The 20,673-nt window shown below is 43.3% G+C and overlaps 1 pseudogene; it reads right to left on the bottom strand.

The window, feature by feature from the left end:
- Positions 1–1,773: 1,773 nt before the first annotated feature.
- Positions 1,774–4,678, bottom strand: LOC136524603 (pentatricopeptide repeat-containing protein At4g21705, mitochondrial-like; annotated as a pseudogene).
- Positions 4,679–20,673: the final 15,995 nt, after the last annotated feature.

Raw genomic sequence — 20,673 nt, forward strand, 5'->3', positions numbered from 1 at the left:
AGCAGCGGGCGCCCTTCTTCTACCTCTCCAAACGGCCCAAAAGTAACCCTCTCATTTGTCGCGGTCGGACATCGCCACCAAATGTTTGGTTGGAGGCCTCGCAGGTAAATGTTTTCCAGGAAACAAGCTCCAGCCTCCAGACATCCAAAATTCGACGCTTGAGGATGCATGTCTAGTTCAGGCAACTTTATGCAGCCACGAACCAAACGAGGCCCAAGAGCGTGTTTGCTTTTCTTCTTGTGGCGAAGACGTCTAGCTAGGTATTGGGGCTAGGCATTGAAACGTCTGCGATCGTAATCAGATGCACATGCAGTCCCATGCGAGGGACTAAAATGTCTGCTTGAAATGAGTGAGCGAACAGACGACACATGGTATTTCATGAGTAAGTACTCCCTCCTCAGTCCACGAATACAATGCATTTAAACATTAAAAAAGTTATATCTAAATATAAAAGATTTTAGAAAAAAAATAGTTGTGCATTGAATAGTAGTACAAATTTGGCAAGTATTATATCGTTAATTTCCATTTATCAATCAATCTCTATTAGCACGCTGATGATAGCGGCTAATTAAAAATAGAGTAAGGATATAGTGTGTGTTTTTGTATTCTCTTAGTTTATTCTAAAATTTTTAAAATACATTATGTTATAGAATAGAGGGAGTACATCACATTTAACGAATTTGGTTTTGATACCATTAGTGTTACAAATAGAAATGAAATCAAATTATAGGGTAATCGGATGTGGGATGGATGATTGCGGCCGTTCCTTTGGTTTGGTAAGGTAACGGTATACCAGTACCACGCCATTTTGAAACAGTCCCGAGTCCCGACGCCGGGGCGTGAGGTCGGGCTCGGCCATCTGGAAGGCGGCCTGCAGCCTAGCGACATCCACGGAGAAGCCATAGCCACTGCAATCGGTGCGCCATTGCCTGCCGCAACCATGCAGCTCCTGCTGCCGTGCATCAGGTCACAGACAGTGCCGACACAGACGTACGTCTCTTGATCTCCGCCGTGGAGCCTATGCGGTGACGGCACTGGCCTATCCAAGATGAACCTGACTTTCCTTTGTCCATCCATGCCTGCTGGCTTCAAGATCGAAGTGGCAGCTGGCCCTGGCCGGTAACGGATCACGCGGTCACGCATTACACCAAGCACAAGTACCGGCATGCCTTCCCCTCGGTGGTCTGATTATTATGCTACTATTTCCTCCGATCTAAATTTTAAATCGTTATGATTTTTCTAAATACATAACTTTTATTATGTATCTATACATGATGTATATCTAGATACATGATAAAAACTATATATCTATTATCTCAAAAAGACAAAAAGACTTCAAATTTAAAATGGAGGGGACACAAAACAAATGAAGAATCAAACACCACCTTATAAAACTCAGATAGTATACTGTAATTAATAAAAACAACCAACTACCCAAGGAGGGGGTAGCTAGCTATTAATTTAATCTACAATTAGGAGTAGTACTCCCTTACCAAAAAAAAGTCTCATTCCCATTTCCCGAGAAGTTAAACTTTTTTTAACTTTGACTAAATATATATAAAAAATTAATATTTATAGTGCATAATTAGTATCATTAGATGAATCGCTGAATATAATTTCATAAATAAACTTATTGGGAGATACAAATGTTGCTAATACTTTCTACAAACGAGTCAAACTAAGCATGAACGTCATAGCGAGATTCTTTTCGGATGGATGGAGTATATAGGATCAGACAGCAGTACTGAAGCACCATTTCACTGACAATCAAGATCAGTCAATACTATCCTCACGAGGAGCTTCCGTTGCCTCTTCATCTTTCTTTTCTTCTCTCGAACGAGCCCTTGACAAAGCCTCGGTCATATCAGAGTTCATTGGCACAACAACTTTCAGCAGATCAATGAAAGCTTCCACATCCTTGACCTCCCCTTCATCTCCAAGATACTTAAGTATCATCTCAATCATCGAAGGACTCGGGATCCAGCCAGAATTAGGGGCGCACATAGAGAGGGCATTTTTGGTCAGCTCATAAGCTCTCGCGACATCACCTTTCTTCGTATAGCCACTTGCCACAATTGCCCAGCTGGTTGCAGAAGGCTTCTTACCCATGGTCAAGAAGCCATGGAGCAGCTCCTCAGCCTTGTCCAGCAAGCCCTTTTGGCAGTATCCTTTGAGCAGGATATTTGGAACACTGAAGTCGAATGCATTTTTGCTGGACTCCCACTCTTTCAGCAAGTCTTCAGCTTCCGCGATCTCATAAGCTTCACAAGCACTACAAGCATGTTCATGTATCCCTTGTTGATATACCTCTTATAGTTCAACATCTGCAGTGCCCATAGCCTCTTGACCTCTGATTTGTCCCCAACGAGGCCATACAGGGAAATCAAGTGCCTATAGGCACCCGAATCCTTTTTATCCATTTTTGCCTCTACTTTCTGTAAGACAGAGTATGCATTCTCCCTTAGGTCACCCTTAATGTAGTGGCTTGCAACAACAGCATAGGTATACCAGCGAACAACAACTCGAGGCGCACATTCCATCTCCTTCAGGGTGTTCTCTAACCCAGAAAAGTCAGCTCTTGTGCCATAAGCATTTATGCATATGTTGTAGCTAAAATAATCGGGAACAATCCCATTGCTCTTCATTTCTGCATCACCAAAGGGACCCTCTCATGCTGCCCTATTTTGGTATAGAGGCTCATGAGGTTGTTGTAGGGGAGCGCGGCGAACACAAAACCCAGCTCTTTCATCTTCTGAAAATGGGCCAACGCTTTGTCAACCAAGCGTTCTCGTGTGCAGCGGTTGAGAAGTGCACGATAGGGTTTCTGTCTTATCTTTGTCAGAGCGTGTTTAGTTTAGGGAATTTGGGAATTTGGACTACTATAGCACTTTCGTTTTTATTTGACAATTAGTGTTCAATCATGAACTAATTAGGCTCAAAACGTTCGTCTCGTAATTTCCAACCAAACTGTACAATTAGTTTTTTTTTCCGTCTACATTTAATACTCCATGCACATATCGCAAGATTCGATGTGATGGGTACTATAGCACTTTTTTGAAATTTTGGAGTTGAAACTAAACACGCGCAAAGATAGGTTATTGAAGTAGGTCTCTGCTGCTCCAACTCCACGAATATGACCGATTAAATTCAGGTGAAGAGCATGATCCTTTGGTAGAAATTTGACGACCCTTGAGATTCATCCACTCGGAGACCTGTGCAAAGTGAAAAAATAATGATCAATGAGGGATGCCCCAAGAATTCGTACAAAACTGTGCATTAAGCAAGTCTGCAGCTGAAAGGTCCTAATGGCTAGATAATTATGAGGCGAAGTAAATGTTGTGCTAACCTACTAAAAATGCAAGTGTCGATGTTTTACCATCGATAGCCTGTCATAGGGGTACCCGGGACAGTTGTTCGGGCTTCGACGAATAGTGGAACTCGGCGGTCACGCAAAGAGACTCACGATTTATATTGGTTCGGGCCCTTGACTTGGTCGAGTAATAACCTTACGTCCAGTTTGGCGTTAGCCTGTTTGCGTCGTGTTGCTTTGAGTATTCGGTGTGTTCAGTCGTTTACAAGAGGATATCCTCACCAGCCCTTTATAGTTCAGGTGCTGAGAGTAGTTGTTTGTGTCCTACTCGGATACAAGGTCAGAGTCCTAAGCTATGCTTCGGGCGTCTTTCCTTGTATAGTCCGAATTGGAGTTTTGGTCTTGCACGTTGCTTTGCTACGTGTTCTTCTTGGCGATTGGGCTGTGGGCCTTGTTACCAAGGCCCACTTCCCTATAGTATGGTCTATGGGGGGTCCGTAGGGTTCCCCATCGACAAGCCCCCGAGCATTTCATGATTGAGCTTCAAGGGCTGAGTTGTTATAGACTTGATCCAGGTTCTTCTTGAAGTGAAATCTTGAGATGGTCTTCTTTGATTCTTCTTCTGACTGATGTGCACTTTTGCTGAAAAAAGTGCACTTAGTGAGTGCAGCCCCCGAGCCTCTGGCTATTTGGCACAAAAAGCTAGAGGGTCTTTCTGTCTTGATGTCCTCCGAGTTCTTTTTCTTTGAGTGCAGCGAGTGCAATTTTGCCCCCGAGCCTCTTGTTTTTTGGTACAAAAAAGCTGGAGGGTAAAAAAATTAAAAAATGTGCTTTTCTATGGTGGGTACTTGCAGCCCCCGAGCCTTCTCCGGGTTCTTCTCTGTTGAGAAGAAGCCGGTAGAAGGTTCTTGATTTGTACTCCTTTGGTCTTTGTCGTTTGCTGGTCTTGGTTTGGAGGTAACTATATCAGTGTGCTCGTCCAGAACGTGGTTGTCTCCCTATTCATAACCCAAGATTTGCTTCATCCTCTCTAGTTGTGATGTATCTAGGTTATGTTTATTCTGCTAGTTATATCGAATCATGGTGCGGAGGGTTGCAACCTCTAATTCCACTGGGTTCTTTGCTACCACTCTAGAATGATCTCCTTTGCTTTCTTTGTTGAATTTATCAAATCTTGTACTCCATTGTAATCTCAATGTTTTTCGAGTGAAAGAAATAATGAATAAGATGGTTTCTGCTGGAGGCCGAGTTGTCTATTACTGTATCCGAGTTCTTCTCTGTATTTGCATGCTTTGGCTGTAGTGTAGTATTGTTGCCGATTTGTTGCATCCTTTTTCTACGTTGCTTCCTTATGAACGGTTTTGGCATCTAACCGTTGAGATCTGAACGGACCGTTGCTCTTCTCTGGTGCGTACTGTAATTATTGCTGTAACGGTAACTTTGAAGGGCCTTCCTTTGGCGACCGCGTACTTTGGGCCGCGTATTTACCTTGTATAAAGATAACTGCTCTGTTACTGTTGGCTTAACTTGCCTTTGCTGTAAAAAATTCCCCAATCTCAGCCAAAACCCTAGCTCCGTTGTGCCTTCGATCCCCTACTATTTCCGTCCAAATCTTGTCTTTGCTTTTTTGAGATGGTGGCGAAGAACAAGAGCAAGAATAAGAGCAAGTCTATCAACGAGGAGGCGGCGCTCAAGGTGATCGAGAACACCGAATTTGTTGCGATGCGGAAAATGCAGAGGCAACTCCCCAAGCCGTCAACTTCGGAGGCGAAGTTGGATCTGCTTGTTGCTCATGGCCTTCTTCTAGAGAAATGTCTCTCTAATTTCTCTGGTCCTGGTGAGCACGATGTCCCTTCTCCCACTCCGAATCAATCTGTTCTTTTTGTTCCTTTCGTGCGGGCGGGGCTCTGTTATCCCCCGTCCGATTTCTTGCTTGAGTTTCTTGGATCCTATGGGATTCAAATCCATCATCTTACCCCTAACGGGGTTCTTTTTCTTTCTACCTTCGTGCATTTTTGCGAGGTTTTCGTTGGAATTCCTCCAAATCTTCTTCTTTTTTGTCATTTTTTCCGTGTGCGTTTGTCAGACGGAAATAATACTCCTTTTCTCGGCTGCTGCCTTATCCAATCTCGTCAAGGAGTTTCTTTCCCTTCTCCTACCCTTTCTGATTCTGTCAGGAATTGGGCGGAGAAGTGGTTTTATATTTCAAAACCTGCTCTTTCCTTTTCTCATGATCTTTCTGTTCTTCCCGTTCCCCTCCCTATCTAGAAGGATAAAATCTCTTCTGCTGAGCATGCTGCTCTAAGCCTATGCTCGCTCGAGTTGCAGTGCTTAAACAGGCAAGCTTGACTAGCAATTATATAGTTGCCAGTTTCTTGCATCGCCGGGTGCAACCTCTTATGCAGAGGGTGCATTACGGCTTTGAATATACTGGGCCCTCAGATTCTTCCTGACTTGTTCCTGATGTCGAGTTGCCTGAGGAGGTCGTTCTTGAACGCCTGGGGCATATTTTGTGTGGGGTCTCTGTGATGCCTGCTCGTGTTGAAGAGTATGATGCTGCTCATCCTCCTCCTGAGGTAAGTGGTAATCTCCTCCGAGTTCTTTTGTGTTCTTGCACTTCGTATTATGTTTTTGACTTCTTTCTTCTTCTCTTGCAGGGTTTTGGTCGGGCCTTTAGGCTCAAGGTGGCTATTGTCGTAGCTGGAGAGGCGGCTGCTGAAGAGCCCGCCGGTGATGAGGATGAAGATGATGCTGATGCTGCTGCTAGGAGCTGCCCCTTCTGGGCTGGGTTCTTCATCGACGAGGTTATTTACTAGTCTTTTTGAAGGTCAGAGTTCTTTTGTTGAATATACTCTTGATCCTTGGACTGCTCGATATATCCTATTATCTAGGAAGCGGCGGACTGAGGCCACTTCTAAGCAGTCTTTGCCCAAGAGGCGACGTTCAGCTCGTCAACACCTTCCAACAGGTAATATTCTCGTAGGTGAGCTTGCGCTGAGCCTTTCCCGAGTTGTTTTCTTGGTTTTATCTTGATTTGACCTGCTTTTATGTATTCATTCGAGTTCTTCTTGTCTTCTGATAGATGGTCAGTCTGTCGCTGTTGATGAGGAGGTGACTGATGATGAAGTCCCCCTTAATCTTCGTTCATAAGTTTTTACTTCTCGAGTGCCCTTGTATTTTGTAAGATTTGCTCTGACTGAGTTCTTTTTTCTGTAGTCATGCACGGGCTCCTTGTGTCCCAAATGTAACAATTGCTTCTGCTTCTGTCTCGGAGGCCATCCCAATCCCCTCCTTTGAGGTGGTTGAGGATGATTTGTTTTCTGTGCCACTTCTTGACTTGATTTTCTCGGAGGTGGCTGATGATTTTAAGAAGGTCATCAAGTAAGTTTTTCTCCTGGTTGTTCTGATTTTGATATCTTATTCTGTTTTTGATAGACCCGAGTTCTTTTTCATTGTAGGCCTTCTGAGGATGCCTCGTCTTCTCTGGCCCTTGGGGCTAAAAGAGCTTTACAAGAATCTGCTATTGGTGAGCTCTTGTTCTGCCTTGTCTTTCTGTCTCTTGTATAATTTATGTATTCTATATCCTTGTAGACTTATAATTCTGCTTTTTGTAGCTTCTCCTCCTCGTGTTGCTCCTCTTGAGCCACATGTTGAGGAACAGAATGTTGGGGCCCTGGTGTCCTCTCAGGAGGAGCACCGGGTTGTGGATAGTCCCTCGGACATTTTTGCTGCTGCTCGTCTGCCACTTGGGTCGTCTCTATTGTACTCCCTCGAGGCTGCTGCTCGAGTTGATGCGGCAGTGGGTGAGGGTTCTGATAACTACCCTCCCCCTGCTTCTGCTGCTACTACTGACCGGCCGTCAGCATCTGGGCCGAGTACTCTTCTACTAACTCGTTTAGGAGAGGAAATGGCTCAGCTTGGCCGAGTTGAACGGTTGGCCAAGTTGGGTTCTTCTTGGGAAACCTTTTCCGGTGCTTATGGCGCCGAGCTCAAGGTATCTGAGTTCTTTTTTGACTTTCGATATTGGTTTCTTCTGCTTCTGTCTGACATATTTTTGTTTTGCAGTCTTTACTTCAAGATCAGGATGTCTTGTTCGGTCCTCATGAGGCGCAATTTACTGCCATTGCTGAGGCTAATTTGAAAAGAAAGGAAGATGAGCTGGCTTAGGCTAAAGTTGTCCTGACTTATGAGAAGGAGCAGCGTGCTCTGACGGAGGCCGCCCTTAATGCCAAGGTGCTTGATGCTGAGAAGGCGCGTGATACCGCTCAGGCTGAGAATTCTGACTTGAAGGAGAGGCTAGCTGGTAAGTTAATCTTTTGTTGATCGACTGCTTTCCCTTGGTTTTGCTCTTTTTTCTTTTCTGAGTTGTTGATTTGCTTTCTTTCAGCTCTTGCTCATGAAAAAGAAAACTGGTTGAAAGATAGGGAGACGATGACTGACACCCTCCAGTACTTCACAAAATTAGGCTGAGTCTGTAAGTACCCTTGCTGATTTAAAACTGAGAGAAACCCAAGATATTCTTGCTCAGGCAAAATTGGTATGATCTGGCGCTGATCGAGATCTTGTTCAGGCCATAAAATCTGTTCGAGATCTGCAGGCGAAGTTGAAGGCTACCCATGAGCAATTCCAGGCTCTTTATGCTACAGTCGCTCCAATCATTGCTTCAGTCTATCGGCGAGAAGATAGAGATCTGGGCCTTGGAGGCATAATACCGGTGCTTTCTTCCTGGTTTTATGATTTTGTAAGGGGTGGCTTTCACCGATGCATCAACAATGTGGTTTCATATGTCTGGGTTGTTGCTCCTGATGCCCCTCTTGAGCGGATTACTAAAGCTTCTGTAACGGCTGAGTTTTCAATACAGTGGGAGGAGGCCAAAGTAGAGCTTAGTGGTCTATCAGACAAAATCTTGGAACAGATGAATGTGCTTCCTGACTGTGCCTCCAGCTCCTTAGACATTTTGTGTAATGACCTTGTGGTTTCTTGTAATATATACTTGTTTCTGTGAATATGATCAGGCTTTGCCCTGCTTTTGAATCTGTCTTTGACTGCTATGAGCAGGCTTTGACCTGTCTTTCTTTTACTGCATTTGTGTAATTTCTGAGTAGTCCTTCCACTTTGTGTGACTAGGTTTTGTCGCTCTTCGGATAACAATAATCGACTGCATGTTGATATCCGGTTTGTAGAGTTGTTTTTTGCCACCCTTTTGGGCAGTGGCATTTGATCATACTGCTTTCTTGAGTAGATAGCCATCCTTGTAGGGTTGTTTCCTGCCGCTTTTGGGGCGAGTTGGTCGGCCATTCTTGCCAGATTGTATAATTGTTTCGGCTGCTCTTGGGCCGAGGCAGTTGGTCATGCTGTTCTTGGAATATGTAGCCAAGTTGACTTTGATCATGCTGCTTGTTGGGTGAAGTTTGTCGATCGTACCGCTCTTGGGGTAGGCAACCGAGTTGTAAATTTGTAGATGCCACTTGCTGGGTGAAGTAGTCGATCGTATCGCTCTTGAGGTCAGGCGACCGAGTTGTTGGAGTGATTGTGTCGCTCTTTGGGTGAAGTAGTCGATTGTACTGTTCTTGGGGTAGGCGACCTGAGTTTTCTTTGTTGATTGTGCCCCTTGTTGGGCGAAGTTATCGATCATACCGCTCTTGGGGTAGGCGAACCGAGTTGTATATTTGTAGATGCCTGCTTGTTGGGCGAGGTAGTCGATCAGTACTGCTCTTGGGGTAGGCGACCGAGTTGTTTTTGTAGATAGCGCTGCTTGTTGGGCGTAGTAAACGATCGTACCAGCTCTTGGGGTAAGCGATCGGACCCTGTATAGCACAACCGTTTTCGGGTTGGCTGTTTGCAGGGTAAGTAAGCAATCGTACCGGCTCTTGGGGTAAGCGATTGCGACCACGTATAGCAACAACCATTTCCTGGATTGAGCTATCTGTAGGGCTGCCCCTTTTTCCCCAACCTGATTACGGGTTGGTTTTGTCCGTTGGACAGGGCTGTCAGTCGTACCATCTCTTTTTATGGTAGAGTGACAAATGCTAGCTTGGGTCTCCTTACCCAAGAAGCTATTTGGCCGTTGGCCGTCAGTCAAACCATCTCCATATGGTTGAGTGACAAAATTGCCTGTGTAGCGCAACCATTTTCCGGGTTGGCTGTTAACAGGGATGCCCCTTTTATCCCCAACCTGATTACGGGTTGGTTTGTCGGTTCGACAGGGCTTATATCTGAAGTCAGTTCTTCTTGAAGAATTTCTGCTTTATTTCTCTTGAAGCTTGAGTATAATATGTTGTACTAATTGTAGAATCTTTTGAGTTAGCTGATATGCCAAGTATTCTTCACTGGTATTTCATCTGGAGTCATCAACTCGTATGTGCCGGGTCCTGTTGCGTTTTTCACGATGAAGGGTCCTTCCCATGGACTGAGTAGTTTGTGTCATCCATCTTTCTTCTGGATTAGTCAGTAATACTGAGTCCCCTGACTTTAGTGATCGGGGCTGAGTACTTTTTTCATAATGTCTTCGTAGTCCTTGCTGATATCTTGCATTTTGGATTATTGCACTGTCTCTTATTTCTTCTATTGAATCAATTTCTAACCTGCCTTGTTTCTTCGGCTTCGCCTTCTTCGTATTGTTCTATTCTTGGAGATAGCCATATCAAGTCAGCTGGTAGTACTGCTTCTGATCCGTAGACCAGAAAGAAAGGTGAGTAGCCGGTGGCTCTACTGATCTGGGTTCTTAAACCCCATACTACTTTTGGTAGTTCGTCGATCCATTTTCCACCATAATCTTTCAAATCTTCATATAATCTTGGTTTTAAGCCTTGTAATATGAGTCCATTTGCTCTTTCAACTTGTCCATTGGCCTGTGGGTGTGCTACTGATGCAAAGTCGATTTCTATCCCACAATCTTTTGCCCAGTATTGAAATTCTCTTGCTATAAATGGTGAACCAAGATCCGTGATTATTCTGTTGGGCATGCCGAACCTATGCATGATGTCTTGTATGAATTCCACTGCCTTTTCTGCACTGTATTTGACCAAAGGTTTATATTCAATCCACTTTGTAAATTTGTCGATTGCCACAAATATGTATTCGAAGCCTCCTTTTGCTTTTTTGAATGGTCCTACCTGATCTAGCCCCCAGCATGAGAATGGCCAAGCTGGTGGTATGCATATCAAATTATGAGCGGGCACATGTGATTGTCTGGCAAACATTTGGCAATTCTTGCATGTTTTGATGAGTTCTTCTGCATCTTTGAGTGCTGTTGGCCAATAGAACCCGGTTCTAAATGCTTTGCCGACCTAGTGTCCTAGAGGCTGCATGATTTCCACAACATCCTGAGTGGATTTCATCCAAGATTTCCTTTCCTTTATCTGTTGGAACACATTTAAGCAGTACTCCAGATGCTGCTGCTCTTTTGTATAGTTTGTCTCCCACCAGAACATAGTTTTTGCCTCTTCGTATAACCCGGGTTGCTTCTGCTTTGTCTTCGGGTAGTTTCTTCTCTTTGATAAAATCAATGTATGTTTGTCTCCAATCATTTTGTATGACCATGATCTGTCTTGATTAGGTCTGGTTCTTCTGCTTGATCTATTTCCATTGGATCTGTTGTCTCCTCCTTTTCTGTGTTCCTCGGGTTGTTTGATAGATAGGGGCTGTGAGTTCTTCTACAAATATACCAGGTGGTACTTTTGCTCTATCTGATCCCAGTTTGGCTAGCCCATCTGCTGCAACGTTGGAATCCCTTAGTACATGATGGATTTCGAGCCCTTGGAAAATTTTCTCCAATTTTCTGACTTCTGCACAGTATGCATCCATATTGTCTTTTGTACAATCCCAATCCTTGTTGACTTGATTGATTACTACAGCTGAATCACCGTAGACAAGTAGCCTTTTGATCCCAAGTGAGCTTGCAACTCTTAGACCATGTATTAATGCTTCATATTCTGCTTCATTGTTAGTTGCCTGCCAAAGTATTTGTAGCACATACTTTAACTGTCTTCCTTCTGGTGATATGAATAGCACTCCTGCTCTAGCTCCTCCTAACTTTAGGGAACCGTCAAAATACATTTTCCAATGATCAAGTATTGGTTCGGGTTCTTTTTGACTGATTTCTGTCCATTCAGCAATGAAGTCGGATAATGCTTAAGATTTGATTGCTGTTCTTGGTTTGAAGTCTAGGTTGAGAGCACCGAGTTCTACTGCCCATTTTGATATCTGACCTATTGCATCTTTGTTGCGTAGAATGTCTTGAAGTGGAAAATTGGTTACCACTGTAATCTTGTGTTCATGGAAATAATGTCTCAGTTTTCTTGATGATATCAACATAGCATAAAGTAGTTTTTGCATGTGTGGGTATCTCACTTTTGATTCTATTAGTACTTCGCTTATGTAATAGTCTGGTCTCTGCACTTTGTAAGCGTGTCCGGGTTCTTCTCTCTCAACCACAATTGCTGTGCTGACAACGCTCTTGGTTGCTGTAATGTATAGCATCATGTCCTCTTTGCCTTTTGGTGGTGTCATTACTGGTGATGATGCCAGATATTCTTTTAACTTTTGGAATGCTTCTTCTGCCTCTTCTGTCCATTCAAAATTTCCTACCTTTTTCAATAATTTGAAAAAAGGTAGCCCTTTTTCTCCTAGTCGAGAGATGAATCTATTGAGTGCTGCCATGCATCCTGTAAGCTTCTGTATGTCTTTAACTTTCTTTGGAGGTTTCATATCCATGATGGCTTTAACCTGCTTTGTACTTGCTTCAATTCCTCGGTTGCTGACTAGAAATCCGAGTAGTTGTCCTGATGGGACCCCAAAAACACACTTTGTGGGGTTTAGCTTCCACTGCCATGCTTTTAGATTCTTGAAAGTCTCCTCGAGGTCTTCTATCAATGATCTGGGTTCTTTTGTCTTGATTACCACATTGTCAATGTATGCTTCTGCGTTCCTTCCGACTTGATTCTTCAAACAAGTTTGAATTGCTCTTTGATATGTTGCTCCTGCATTCTTTATCCCAAAAGGCATTGATTTGTAGCAATATGCCCCAAATGGTGTAATGAACGATGTCTTGCTTTGGTCTTCTTCTCTTAGAGATATTTGATGATAGCCTGAATAGCAATCCAGAAAGGATAATAGAGCTGATCCTGCTGTTGAGTCGATGATTTGATCAATCCTTGGTGGAACATATGGATCTTTTGAGCAATGTTTGTTGAGGTCTGTGTAGTCAATGCACATGCGCCATTCTTTTGAATTCTTCTTCTCAACTAGGACCGGGTTGGCAAGCCAATCCGGGTTGATTATTTCTCTGATGAATCCCGCTGCCATGAGCTTGGTGATCTCTTTTTTGATTGCTGCTTTTCTGTCTAGAGCGAATCTTCGTAGCTTCTGCTTAACGGGTTTGGACCCTTTGTTCACATCAATTATGTGCTCAGACAACTTTCTTGGGACCCCTAGGCATGTCGGCTCGGCTTCCAAGCGAAGATATCTTTGTTGTCTCGAAGAAAGTTGGTGAGCGCGAGTTCCTATTTGGGATCGAGATTTGCACTGATGATTGCCGTCTTCTCCGGGTCACCAGTCAACAAGTCAATAGTCTTGGTAGTGGCTTCTTTTGGTGGTGCAAAGTTGCTTGGCTTCTTAGCCGGTATTTGAATCTCATCCGGGTTCATTTCGTTGGCTAGTATTGCAATCTCCTTTCCTTCCTTTATGTCTTGTAATCTTTCAGGATATTTGTACTGCTTGTACATCGCAATCATGTGCTTTCTTTAGATCTCCTTTCAATGATAATACGCCCTTTGTTGTTGGCATCTTGAGTAGTAGGTATGGATAGTGTGGCACTGCCATGTATTTTGTTAAAGCTGGTCTCCCAAGTATTGCGTGGTAGCATGATTCAAAGTCTGCAACTTTGAATTTGATGAATTCCATCCAGTATTTGTCTGGTGTGCCAAAGGTGACTGGTAGGGTTATCTGTCCGAGTGGCATAGCTGCTCTACTAGGTACTATTCCATAGAATGGTGTGCTTGTTGGTGTCATTAGTCCTTCACAATCTAGATTCATCCTTCTGAGAGTATCTGCGAAAATTATGTTGAGCCCGGCTCCTCCGCCGATGAGTACTTTAGTTACTGCCACTCCTGCGATAGTTGGACCCAGTACCAGCGGGTAGCATCCTGCGTTTGCTGCACTGGTCCATTGGTCTTCTCTTGTGAAGTGGATGGGGTACTCTGACCAATCTAGATATCTTGGGGTGGCTGGTTCAGCTACCATGATGGCTCTGTGAGCTAGTTTTTCTTGCCTTTTGCTTCGTGTGTTAGGAACACCTGAAAATATAACTGCTAATTGGCGTTTGGGTTCTTGATAATCTCCTTCAGCTTTCTTTTCCTCCTTCTTGGATTCTTCTTGCTTTTGCTCTGAGTTGTTTTGATTCCTGTTTTCTCTCTTCATGAATTGCCGCTGAAAAGTGCTGCATTGAACTAACTTGTGTCTGGTTCCTGGGTGTATGTGACATGGCATGTTCTCTATGTTTTCGGTGCTCTTCCTCGGTAGTTGTTGCTCTGATAGTTGCTATTACTGTTGTACCCGTTGTTGTTACTATTGTTGTTATTGTTGTAGTTGCCATTGTAATTGCCACCGTTGCTGTTGTCATTGTATCTTCTCTTGTTGTCTGTGGTTGCCACCATGTTGTCCTACCTTAGCCTTTTGTCTTGCTATCTGTAATCAGGTCTTCTATTTTCTGGGTTGTCCCTAGCAAACCGATGCCGGGTTCTTTCTTCTGATGAAATCAGCTTTTCAACAACCCTCTTGAAATCTTCATTTGTTCTTGGGTTCTCATTGAAATAGTCTTTGTATTGCCAGTTTGCTAAGATTCCTTCCGCAAAGGCTTCTATCACTTCTCTATCGGTAATGTCGTGGACTTGAGCCCTGAATTCTCCGAATCTTCTATAGTATTCCCTTAGACTTTCTCCTCTCCTTTGCCTTACTCCTTTCAACTCGGCTGCGGTCATTGGATGGGTAATAATGCCTGCAAAGTTGTTGCAGAAAGCTTCTTGCAAGTCTTCCCAATATCTGATTGATCTTGGCCTCAATTTGTCAAACCATTGTAGTGGCATTGCTTCGAGGGCCATTGGGAAAAATAGAGCCTTGATGTCGTCATCTCCTCCGGCTAACTCAATAGATTGGGAATAAACTCTTAGCCATTTTCTTGGTTCTACTTTGCCATCATACTTGGAATGATTTGCTGGTTTAAATTTGTGTGGTAGCTTTAATGTTTGTAGTCTTCCTACAAAATAAGGGAATCTGTCGTATGGTTCCGTTCTTCCGTAGTCTGGCGATCTTGCCCTTCTGTAATAAGACCTGTCTTCTTTTAACTCAGACTCTCCGTAGTCATCTTCTTTGTCAAATCTTCTTGATATTTCTTGGTAGTGTTGGCTCAATTCTGGTTTGCCTCTTTCTTGTTGCTTTGAGTAATGTTCCTGCCTTCCATTAACATCAACACTCTCTACTGGTCCTAGCCTTTGAAAACTTGATTTTTTGGGTGGTTGCTCTCCTTGTGGCTCCTGTGGAACTTCTTCGCCGGGTTGTTTTTCTGATCCCCTGACTTCTTTCTTCTGATCTTCCTTTGTTTTTCTGTTATTCGTGAGGGTGTGCAACTCCTTTGTTAATTCTTTAATTCTTTCCCTTTTTGTACTTTTTGCGGCTTCTCTTTCTGCCTTCTTTCTGTTGTATTCCGTTAGTTCCTGCCTTGTACTTATTCCTAGATTTGCTTCCTTTGTTTAGCCTTGTTCCTTCTTCCAGCCTTCAATTTATTCTTCTTTAGTCTTGCTAGCCTTTGCTCATCATTTTCGTTGCTGTCGCTTTTCTCATCCGGCGAGATGTTGCCTTCTGATTCGTCTGAAGATTTTATATCTGGTATCTGTGGTGGTTCCAAAGGTTGTTCTAACTGCTCCACCATGTATACAGTGTACTTCTTCTAAGCTCTTCTTGTACGGTGCTTCATCCTTCGTTTGGTTGAGCTGTCGGTAGTTTCTGAGCTGGATCCGAGTTCTTTTCCCTCTTGATAAGGTAGTTCTTCAATGTACGTGCTAGTCTGGGCTTTGCTTGAGGTGAAAGAACCCGGCCAATGCACCACACAGTCTTGTGGGGTAACTGTCATGATCATCCCTTCTTGTGCTCCCTCCAGGAGTATTTTTCTTACTGAGTTCATCTTGTCTTGGGTAAAGTGTTGGTAGATTGATGCCGTGTTGTATAGTCCGTATGTTCCCGAGTTCTTTTTGGAGTCGTACGGGTTGTATTCCTTCACGATTGTTGTTGCATCTCCTGAGTCCAATTAGGCTTGGCTCTTTCGCTGTGAAGATTGTCTTGGAGTCGGGTTGTATCTCTTTCTCAGAGTCGGTTTCGTATCCGCTTTCTTCTTCATTCCGAGTTGGATCCGAAGTTGAAAGTTTTGTCATCTTCTCGGCGAGTTCATATTCAACTTTGTCATCGAGTTCTTTTTCTTCTCAGAGATGGGTACGTAGCTTGCCATCGCCAGTCAGCCTCATAGATCCAGGATCCGAAGACTGAAGGTTGTTCCCACCAAAAAAGCCATCTTGAGGTCGAGGTCCGTCGAGCTCTCGAGAAAAAATTCATCGAAAGCCCCTACTTGGCGCGCCAGCTGTCGATGTTTTACCACCTGATAGCCTACCACGGGGGTACCTAGGACAGTTGTTCAGGGCTTCGACGAATAGTGGAACTCAGGCGGTCACTGCAAAGAGACTCGTGATTTATACTGGTTCGGGCCCTCGACTTGGTCGAGTAATAACCTTACTGTCCAGTTTGGTGTTAGCCTATTTGCGTCAGTGTTGCTTTGAGTATTCGGTGTGTTCAGTCGTTTACAAGGGATATCCTCACCAGCCCTTTATAGTCTAGGTGTTGAGAGGAGTTGTTTGTGTTCTACTTCGGATACAAGGTCAGAGTCCTAAGCTATGCTTCGGACGCCTTTCCTTGTATAGTTCTGAATTGGAGTTTTGGTCTTGCACGTTGCTTTGCTCCGTGTTCTTCTTGGCGATTGGGCTGTGGGCCTTGTTACCAAGGCCCACTTCCCTATAGTATAGGTCTATGGGGGACCCTGTAGGGTTCTCCATCGACAGCAAGCCACCTATCACAATTCTAGTTTATATAGTATCTATCCACACAATAGCTATGTCACTACACTAAATTAGTGCACTCTCAAAAGCTAATTAAAGAGCCACACTAACCAAACTTATAAGCTCTCACAACTAGCTACACTAAAGAGCTTGACAACCAGTTTGTGGTAATGTAAAGAGAGTGAGAAGATGGTTATACCACCATGTCGAGGAGTGAACCAATCAATCACAAAAATGAATGTCAATGAAGACCAATCACCTCATAATCAAATGATGAACACAATGATTTTTTACCGAGGTTCACTTGCTTGCCGACAAGCTAGTCCTCGTTGTGGCGATTCACTCACTTGGAGGTTCATGCTGCTAATTGGCATCACACGCCAAACCCTCAATAGGGTGCCGCACAACCAACACAAGATGAGGATCACACAAGCCACGAGCAATTCACTAGAGTACCTTTTGGCTTTCCGCCGGAGAATGGTCAAGAACCCCTCACAATCACCTATGATCGGAGCCGGAGACAGTCACCAACCTCCGCTCGATGATCCTCACTGCTCTAAGCCGTCTAGGTGGCGGCAACCACCAAGAGTAATAAGCGAATCCCGCAGCGAAACATGAACACCAAGTGCCTCTAGATGCAAACACTCAAGCTGATGCACTTTGATTCACTCCAAATCTCGCAAAGATGATGAATCAATGATGGAGATGAGTGGGAGGGCTTTGGCTAAGCTTATAAGGTTGCTATGTCAATGCAAATGGCCAAAAGAGTGAGCTTTAGCCGGCCATGGGGCTTAAATAGAAGCCCCCACAAAATAGAGCCGTTGTATCCCCTTCACTGGGCTCAACACGGGGTGATCGGACGCTCCGATCATATTGATCGGACGCTGGAACCTAGCGTCCGGTCAGTGCGATGCACGCCACAGTGTCCCCTCTCTTCAAATACTGAGCGCTCGATCTCAACGGTCAAGTGATGACCAGATGCAGCAGCTCAAAGTGACTAGACGCTTGAGCACCAACATCAGGAAATTTCCAGTAAGCATCCAGAGATGACTTTTCACGACCGGACGCGTCCGGTCATGCTCGACCAGACTCACCCAGCATCTGGTCACACGGTGACTCTTCTGTGTGCTGCCACATCAGCCGGACCGAATGCACCTTGTCAGCGTCCGGTCGAAGACCGATGCCAGCATCTTTGCTGTATCATTGACCGGACGCACCGGTCCTACTGAGACCAGCGTCTGGTCACTGCGTGACCAACGTGACTAACTCCTTTTGAACTCTATCTTTTTCACCCTTGCTTAAATGTGCGAACCACCAAGTGTATCACCTTGTGGACATGTGTTAGCATATTTTCATAATATTTTCAATGGTGTTAGCACTACACTAGATCCTAAATGCATATGCAATGAGTTAGAGCATCTAGTGGCACTTTGACAACCGTATTTCGATACGAGTTTCACCCCTCTTAATAGTACGGACTATCGATCCTAAATATGATCACACTCACTAAGTGTCTCGATCACCAAAACAAAATGGCTCCTACCATTTATACCTTTGCCTTTAGTCTTTTGTTTTTCTCTTTCTTCTTTTCAATTCCAAGCACTTGATCATCACCATAGCATCGCCATCTTCATGGCATGATCTTCATTTGCTTCACCACTTGGAATGTGCTACCTATCTCATGATCACTTGATAAACTAGGTTAGCACTTAGGGTTTCATCAATTCACCAAAACCAAACTAGAGCTTTCAATCTCCCCTTTTTGGTAATTGATGACAACCCTTTCACAAAGATATGAATTGAAAATTCAATTGAATCCATGTTGCTTGTCCAAGCATTTTAACCATGTGTAAAAGAATATGGACAAGTTTCATGAACTCCAAATGGTAGCAATTGCTCCCTCTACATATGTGCTAAGAGTTTGAATTGTAGCTTGCACATATGCTTAGATAGGAAATATAGGAGACAATGTCTATCCCAATGATGCTAAGGTATAAAGATGGACCTTTGAAGCGTGATACCAATTGGAGTGCACCATTATACCATCATTAGCACCATGGTTAGCTCGATACCACTTGGAAACACTTGGAAATGAAATCACTAGATAACCTATGCATGCTAGATTTTCATTTCATCATTCAAACCTACAACTAGCATACACCACACAAGCATGAATATTGAAATTTAAAACTTGTGATATGCAAGCAAACATATGAAATGCACTATTCAAATGCACCATACAAGTTCATGAGCTTGCTCCCCCTACTTATGTGCTCAAAATTTTAATTGATCCATTTCATTTGTCATATCTCTCCCCCTATGTCAAGTTCTCCCCCCTTTATTGTATTTTTATAATCTCAGTACACTAATATCTTTGTTTTTCTCTCCATGTACTAATATATTTGTTTTTCTCCCCCTTTGTCATCAATGACCACAGGGGTCTAAAAATGTAGATAGATTGAGATTATCAATGTCAATCAATGGGGTGAGGATCATTTTCCTAAATTTGGTCCAATCTAGATCATTTACCAAAGATATTTAACTCAGGTTTGATCCAAGGATAAGCTTCTTCACACCTCCAAATAAGGGTTATCTTGTACCATGTTGAGTTAAACACTTAAAGCTCATTTTCTAGATCAAACACTAGGTTTACAAGCCCACAAACATGTCATATGCTATCACTAGATCAAAATAAGCGTAGAAGCAATAGTGGTATCATATAATCATCAAATTCATTTGATTTTCATGAATGAGCCTATTAAATATGAAAGATGTCTGGATGCACTAAACATGTCCTTAGTAAGGATGTATGCCATGCCAATCAACTTTTACCTTGGATTATTCGAAGGAGAGGCATGTCATATAAGTAGGGGGTGCATCAACATATATTTGAGAAATCCAATATGTTCAACTCATTCCTTAGCTTGCAAAACCTTTTCCCATCCAATGGATTAGTGAAGATATCGGCAAGTTGATTTTTGGTGCCTACACTCTCAATACAGATGTCTCCTTTTTGTTGGTGATCTCTTATGAAATGGTGGCAGACATCAAGTGCTTTGTTCTTGTATGTTGAACCGGATTGTTGGTTAACTTGATTGCACTCTCATTATCACATAGCAATGACACTTTCTTGAACTTGATTCCAAAATCACTCAAAGTGGCCTTCATCCAAAGTATTTATGCACAACAACTACCGGTGGATATGTATTCGGCTTCGGTGGTTGATAATGCAACACTATTTTGCTTCTTTAATGACCATGAAACAAGTGATCTTCCCAACAATTGACATGTGCCCGAGTTGCTCTTCCTTTCAACCTTGCATCCCGCATAATCCGAGTCGGAGTAACCAACTAGCTCAAACTTTGCTCCTTTGGGATACCACAAACCAATATTTTGTGTATGCTTCAAGTACCTCAATATTCTCTTAGTAGCCTTCAAATGACTTTCTCTTGGCGAGGCTTGAAATCTTGCACACATGCATACACTAAACATAATATCCGGCCTTAATGCGGTCACATAGAGTAGGCTTCCAATCATAGACCAATATAATTTTTGATCCACCATATTGCCACTTGCATCACTATCCAAGTTGTCATTTGTTCACATTGGTGTACTAATAGCTTTACTATCACTCATGCCAAACTTCTTGATCATGTCCTTGATATACTTGCCTTGACTCAAAAATATACCATTCTTCAATTGCTTGATTTGAAGACCAAGGAAGTAACTTAATTCTCCAATCATGGACATCTCAAACTCATTAGCCATCATCTTTCCAAACTCATCACAAAAGTCTTGATTGGTTGATCCAAATATAATGTCATCAACATAGATTTACAACACAAATAAATCTTTGCCAATCTTCTTGATGAAAAGAGTAGTAGTCAACCTTACCCATTATGAACCCTTTAGAGAGTAGGAAGTCCCTTAATCTCTCATACCATGCTCTAGGTGCTTGCTTCAAGCCATACAATAGCCTTTTTCAACTTGTACACATGGTTGGGCTTTTTGTCATCTTTAAATCCAGGGAGGTTGCTCAACATATACTTCTTCATTGATGGAACCATTGAGAAATGCACTCTTAACATCCATTTGATAGAGCTTGATGTTGTGGGCACAAGCATAGGCTAGCAAGATCCTAATTGCTTCAATCTAGCAACCGAGGACATATGTTTCTCCAAAGTCAAGACCTTCAACTTGTGTATAGCCTTGTGCTACCAATCTTGCTTTGTTCCTTGCCACTATCCCAGTCTTGATCTTGCT

This window comes from Miscanthus floridulus, chromosome 18 (assembly GCF_019320115.1).
Source record: "Miscanthus floridulus cultivar M001 chromosome 18, ASM1932011v1, whole genome shotgun sequence".
Classification (NCBI taxonomy): Eukaryota; Viridiplantae; Streptophyta; class Magnoliopsida; order Poales; family Poaceae; genus Miscanthus; species Miscanthus floridulus.